This window comes from Aplysia californica, unplaced genomic scaffold (genome assembly GCF_000002075.1).
Source record: "Aplysia californica isolate F4 #8 unplaced genomic scaffold, AplCal3.0 scaffold00284, whole genome shotgun sequence".
Taxonomy (NCBI): Eukaryota; Metazoa; Mollusca; class Gastropoda; order Aplysiida; family Aplysiidae; genus Aplysia; species Aplysia californica.
In genome coordinates, this window is record NW_004797554.1 from 486,619 (window position 1) to 493,811 (window position 7,193).

Sequence of the window (7,193 nt, forward strand, 5' to 3'; positions counted from 1 at the left end):
TTTATCTTATATACAAGTCAAAATATTTGCGAAAGAAGGAGGTGGAGGTCACCTGGTTTCAGAGGTAAAATTAGTGAGAAAATGGCCGCCAAAGATTAGTTATTTTCTTAGCTTAAGAGTCCGTGGTAACTGAAAATTTACATTTTTTGTGCCTTTAATCAACGTTTTTCAGAAAAATCAACACAGAAATTAGTTCTTTAATGGGCGTAAAAAAGGTGGGGATCCAAAGAAAAAGAAATTTTGTAAAAATTCACAAACCTGCGGAAAAATGCTAGTATCGTCAATTTGATTATTTTGACGAGAGCCTGATTCCACCATGCTGCCTCACATATGGCGTTATTCACATAGGTTTGGGCACAGGAAAATTACAAAAAAGAAGAACGACCCTCTATGTTTATTTAAAAAAACCCTAAATTTTCTCACTCACTTGTGGTTTTTTGGTCGTCGTACATCTCTGGCTTTGTGACACCAGGGGGCGTTACGACCACAGGCCAGAGTCTGACATCGGAGACTAACGTCTGCACAGTCACGTGATTGCAACGTACATACACTGTCTGGAGACCCAATGTTAGTTTGACTGCGTACAAACTATGAGCAAAGAGAAGCACGTCGACCCAATAACGGTCCTATAGTACAGGGAAGAAACAAGACAGATAGACAGGAAATACAGACGTAAAGAAAAGAAGTAGGTTCTACCAGTGGTGCCCTCCAACCATACCAAAATTTTGATTTGCGTTGAAATAAACTACAACCCCCCCCCCCCCCCCACCCCTGGTTTTTGACGACTTGGATTGCTGTACCAGATGCCAAGGTTAAGCCCGAAGGAGCGCTGTCGGGCAGTTTGAATACTCCAAGCTGTACTTTCCGCCCGTAGTGTGGTGTGGAAGCTTCATTGCTCCCATCCTACCATCAATATCCTGAAAGATTGGTTCCAAGTCACTGGAGTTACACCTGACAGACCCAGGCCAGGCAGATCACAGATCGATACCCGCCAAAAAAGACAGACAGATACTGCTCTGGTATCTTTGAGATCACTCTCTCATAACGATCAGCTCTGCAGATTAATTTCATACAAAAACGGAAGAGTCATCAGCGATAGAAGGACGCAACGGCCTTAAAACACATCATTCAGACATGGAGCAAGGTAGCCTTGGACCAACGTTTGCCATCTTTCCAATAATTACGCTTGGACTGACTGGGCCTAAAAGGGAGCTCCCAAAATGACATTAACATTGTACAACGACTGGGACAAGCCTTGATTCAAGAGTGGAATGGACTGCCATAACAATTAATTAAAATCAGAAGAAAAAAAATTGACTCAATCAATACGGAAATATATGCCAAGCTTGCATCATTCCAAGTAGCTACAATGTCCGCTACTGACTTGGAATTTTGAAATCAATGGGTACCATTTTGTGCTTAACACTGTGCCACTACATGAGACATGATCAAGAAACAAAAGGTAACACACTTCTTAACATACTTTGAAATAAGTCTGTGTCAATTTTTAAAAATATGTCGTGGCGGAGCTGTTAGTCCGCTCGTCTCCAAAGCGGAAAGTCCAGGTTCGAGCCTCAGTTCGGACACGGATATTTTTCGCCCCCTCCTGCCCACCCAGCAGTTATGGGTACCTGACTTCGAGTTGGGGAAGTAAAGGCGGCGTGGAAAGGAACTGGCCTCCTTACCATTTTTTTCCGCAGGCCCAGGAAGCTGTCTCACTATTAAGGCAACCCTCCAATGTCCGGATCGGATGCAGGAACAACTTTACTTTCTTTTTATATTTTGAATAATAACCAGAATACAGGCTTCTTTTCAAGTGGACAGTTTCTGTTGCTGCTGTGTATATAATGGGGAAAAACGGGGAAAACATTAAAAAAAACCTAATCCCCTCGGATTCAAACCATGAATTTCGGCTGGACAGATGAAGCGTGTTACGAGGCCTACCGAAACCTAAAGCAGCTAGCAGCCGTCAGTTTTTAAAAAGCGTGACTGTTGAGGGATAGAAAAGATACTTTGGTGAAAAAAAGGAGGGGGAGGGGATGGCGAACTAGAACCTGCTTTCTAGGGGTTTTTTGGAGTCCATTTTGCTCACTTTTCTTGCTTGAAAACATAATGAATACGTGAGACGAGTAGGGTAGTGTAGTCAGCGGTAAGGGTTCGAATCCGACCAGCAGGACGGGTCAGCAGTGAAAACAGTCTGTCCTGTGAAGATAGAGGGATTGATTAGATTGTTGCTTCAGTTATGATTTTAGCAATTGTTGTTCTTGTTTTGTTCTTGTTATTGTTGTTTTTCTTTTTCGTTACGTGTTGTTTCTAACACTATTGTTGCTGTTGTTGCATTTATTTATTACTGTGGTTATCGTTGTTCCCTTAGTGTTAATATGTGAGGCAGCGTGGTGGAATCAGGCTCTCGTCAATTTTTTGGCATGCAGAGTTATTGGTACCATCTTAAAGCTTATTCATTTGTATTTTTTAGGATGAATAAAATATACATTTATCTTGAATGCAAGTCGAGATATTTGCGAAAGAAGTAGGTGGGGGGTCACCTGTTTTCAAAGGTAAAATTAGTGAGAAATTGGCTGCCAAAGTTTAGTTATTTCCTTAGCGCAAGAGTCCGTTGTAACTGAAAATTTACATTTTTTGTGCCTTTAGTCAACGATTTTCCGAAAAATCCACACAGAAATGAGTTCTTTACTGAACATGAAAGGTGTTGAGCCAAAAAACAAAAATTTGATAAAAATTCACAAACCAGCAGAAAAATGCAAGTTTCTTTATTTTGATTATTTTCACGAGAGCCTGATTCCACCACGCTGCCTCACATATGGTTTGGGCTCTTTGGTTGTTGTGTTTTAAAAATTGTTAATGACACTGTCGATTATGAAAAGTTCGTTGCCATGGCAGCCCTCAGTGAGTGGAGATTTTGGATGTGCGCACTAGGTCAAGTAAGTTCGTTATGAAGGGCTTAAGTTTACCTTTACCCGTTTATATCAAGCAAATAAGCGGGCAGAATGTGGCAGTGTTCAATCAAACATGGCTATTCTTGCCCGATAACACACTATTAATGCTGCGAGAAGCTAGGTCAAATGAGATCACAAAGAGGCTGTACTACTGATCTAATGTTAATGTAGGTCGGCTTGACGAAGATATTGACTTATATGTTAGAAGAGTTGATGAAATATAGGCACGTGACTTACTGGCAGGGTAATTTTCCTGTTCTTCATGTCTTGATAAAACTATTCTTAGAATAATTCTTCATGTCATTGTGCAAGGAGGACGAAGGAGAGGCAGACAGAAGAAGAGATGGGAGGATAACATCCGAGAATTAACAGCCATAGAGCTGCGGGACACACTGAGGAAAGCAGAGAGCTGAGAGGTGTGGAGATTTGTTGGTATCTGCCAAAGACGACCTATTGGTTGACAAATCTACGGTAGCAGAAGACTCCTGTTGAAGTAAAGTAGTGAAGATCTAGATTCTAGATAGTCTAGAATTTCTAGATCTAGAGATGTAGATCTAGATTTGTAGACGTCTAGAAATCTAGATCTAGATCTAGACTCTAGATCTAAATCTAGTTTCTAGATCTAGATCTAGACTCTAGATGTAGATTCTAGATTCTAGGCTGTCTATCTGGTAGTAAGTTTGGACACTCATCGGTACCTACGCCAGTTCGATGCTCTTGGAATCTACAAGTTTCGTGTGCACACGGTCAAAAAGGCCTTCCCACAAAGAATGGGAAAGTTATGGTGTAGGCGAAACTGAAACACTTACCGTAGAATTTTCTGCCACACGGTACGTCTGTGCAGTCTATCCATCCGTCATTTCGTCACTTTGGTGTTTTCAAAGTGAACAAGGCTTATGTGCACTCTGCACACAGGATACTATAGAAGGAATCGGCAATTTGCTTTAAATTTGTGTAAGTTGCACACCACAAGTGATTTGCGCAATTCATAACCATTTATCCTCATTTTGTTAGAGAGTCATTTTCCGATAAACCCGAGCAACATCATAAAGGTTGCTTATTAGTCTAGTCTGGCTTTTGTAAAGTACAAAATAAAGCCTGTATATCTTGATTAACTTCTCCAGTACGACTCTCTGTCCTGAACAGGAGAAATAAAGGAAGTGACGTTATTTCGCTTACAGCTTTGTCTGTTATCCTTCCGATCGAGGAAATATAGTTCTAGATATCTAGGTTGTTCTTCCTATTCACCATATTTTTTGTAACAGTTTTGTCAAACCCCCCACGATTCAAATACTACATTAGATTTTATTGACACATTTGAGGGTTGCCAGGTTTTCTTGATGCGGTACCAAAAGCTACTTTTTTAAAGCATAGTTTGTTCGATCAAACGTGTTTGCCTTTCCAGGTCACGATTTCATAAGTTTGACGAAAACAACTAACGATACAGCTATAAATGTATTACGTCAGATAATATGATTTTGTTAGCGTGCGGAATCAGTGGAATATGTGAGGCAGCGTGGTGGAGGAATCAGGCTCTCGTCAAAATAATCACATTTTACGCAGGTTTGGGAATTTATAAAAATTTTAATTTTTTTCTTTGGGGGGGGGGGGGGGGGGGGGCTCAACACTTTTAATGCCCATTAAAGAACTAATTTCTGTGTCGATTTTTCTAAGGAAATGACATCTTTGGCGGCCATTTTCTCACTAATTTTACCCCTGAAACCAGGTGACCTCCACCTCCTTCTTTCGCAAATATTTCGACTTGTATTCAAGATAAATGGATATTTTTTTCATCCAAATAAAGACAAATGAAAAAGTCTTAATATGATACCAATAACTCTATATGCCCAAAAAATGACGAGGGCCTGATTCCACCACGCTGCCTCACATATGATAGGCCCTAATGGACTTCTCTAATGAATTTCTGCATCAAATTAGATGAAGCAAAACAGTGGTCTTTTGATACACAGTGCACTGGACAGCGCGATTCCCCATCACCACCTGACCCGATCTTATCATCTATAATTGGATCAATAGGCACTTCGTTACTTTAGAATTACAAAGTTCTCTGACAGTTTTAGCCGGTTTGAGTTACTAAGACCATCAGGTCAGAAACCAAAATTTGGTTCTATCAGATCAATCAAAATCGTAAGATTATTGATCGGAGTCATTATCAAAATATTCAAAGAATTGTATTCGAAAAAGCTAGATATGTTGTGAAACTCCAAATTTTTATAACGACAAATTTCTCAAAACTAGGTACTGAGCTGACAGAACTTTGTGAGGTTGGGGTAACTACTTGTTGTGAGGGAAACGACGGTGAATCTTATTACGTCACTGTTAGTGTTAGGTAAGTAGAATATAGGAGATAGCCATTACCAGATCACACTTTGGTTTCAGTGAAACATGAGTAGCGTCCCTTGGTAAACTGTCTCCAAACGCGCTCATCTGTTTCGCCATTCCTATTTTTTCAGCCCTTTGTGCTTGTTGCTTTCTTTCCCGTCGTTGTCATTGTTACTGGGGTCGTTAATTTGTACTTTTCAATAAATCACTGATATGTAACAGCCAACTTTCATTAAGAGCCGATTACAACACAAAACGATGTAGAAGTAACAGGCCGCACTGCTATATCAATAAACTAACCACTGCTCACGACGAAAACGTTAGGCCGGTCCCAGAGTGGCTCTGTAGGTCTGACCTGTAGCTCGCCTGGCTAGCACCGTGCAAATGAATGTATACATTTTCGTGTGCTTAAGCAGCGTCGCTGTGTCGTCTGTTTTTGGTCAGCTGAGCTGCGCGATACGTCAGACGTGCTATTCAACAGTGTTGTAAACATGGCGGACATGTGTCGCCTCGCTTCGTGTTTATTTTCGACTGAAACTCTTCACAGATCGTAAAAATCAACAAGAAGTAAGTATTATTAGGTGCTTTACTATTAAATATTGGTGCTAGCATCAACACTTGGCCACAAAATCACCCAGAAATGCACTTTATCATACTTTGAAACTTCGAATCGAGAGGTTGACTTAGTTTCGACTGTTGTCGTAGGCCCTTGGCACATGACGTAAAGAAGAGTCTTGGTATAATTGGTCTTGGATTACACAGTACCTAAATATAGCAAGGTAGACCCGTCAGTTGCACACCTACACACGTGAACACGCAGTGCGCCCGTGTTGAGACGCAGCGAGTGTGCCTCGCGCTCGCTGAGATACAGGCACCAACCCACGGTGCGGCTGTGCTGACACGCACACGGCGTGCGCCAGGCGAGCTACAGGTCAGACCTACAGAGCCACTCTGGGACCGGCCTTAGATTGTACAGACTCCGGTTTTGCTGTAAATGAAAGCATTGAATACCAGTCGTGAAAACGTAAGTCAGAACAAAATGAAATTATAATTCGAAAGAACACAGGTGTTAAAACAAAGTAATAATTTTTCGTCTCAAAGAGACGATTTTTTTTCCAATAGACTCGACAGCAAGACCCATAACTAAGACCAAGACGTCGGAAATCAGAGTAAGTACACGTGCCAGACAGAAAACAGCTCTATGCACAGTTTCCATAACGTTCTTCTAGTTAGTCATCTCAGGTTTCAGCTTATCAACAAATGCAAAAGACTCGCTACCAGCATGGTGTAGATATAAGGCGTTTCTCCATCACACCCGGAACGAACGCCCAAATTCGATTCCTGTGTGGGTAGAATTCTGAACGAGTATCTTGGTCATTCTGCTCGAACGTTGTGTCCCTCTCAGCCCGGGTTCACCCTGACAGACAGGGTCGAAGCCAGCCTCCCAAAGGATCTAAATTGTGTGGATGGGGCTTAAAATATCTACTTTAAAAAAACCTTACTGGAATGACTTTTCTCTGAAATGATCCTTAATTGTGTCATTGAGGTATTAGCCACTTACAACCACAGGAAAGCAAGCAATAAAAAAGAAAGTAAGCTTACACGATGACCTTTTATGTACAAGAAATAATCGAGGATAGGGGACCAGGTATCTCAGAAATGTAACTGCACAGGATAAGTAAGCAAGTGACTTACTCATACTTTTATACTGCGTCTCACGTAATACCCAAACCCACTCCTTTTTCACCTCTCTCTCTCTCTCTCTCTCTCTCTCTCTCTCTCTCTCTCTCTCTCTCCCTCCTTTCTCTCCCTCTATCTAGGCTATTTGCATAGCAACAGACTTAACATTTGTACACACAATTTTAAATTAATTGAGCTCTGTGATGTGCTATT

General features: G+C 41.2%; 1 long non-coding RNA gene across 1 annotated transcript; it reads right to left on the reverse strand.

The window, feature by feature from the left end:
• Positions 1-399: 399 nt before the first annotated feature.
• LOC101850257 lies at positions 400-3,938 on the reverse strand. Its single transcript, XR_220616.3, has 3 exons — positions 3,767-3,938; positions 2,093-2,202; positions 400-554 (listed from the first exon to the last, which is right to left on the reverse strand). It is a non-coding gene; the product is annotated as an uncharacterized LOC101850257 (long non-coding RNA).
• Positions 3,939-7,193: the final 3,255 nt, after the last annotated feature.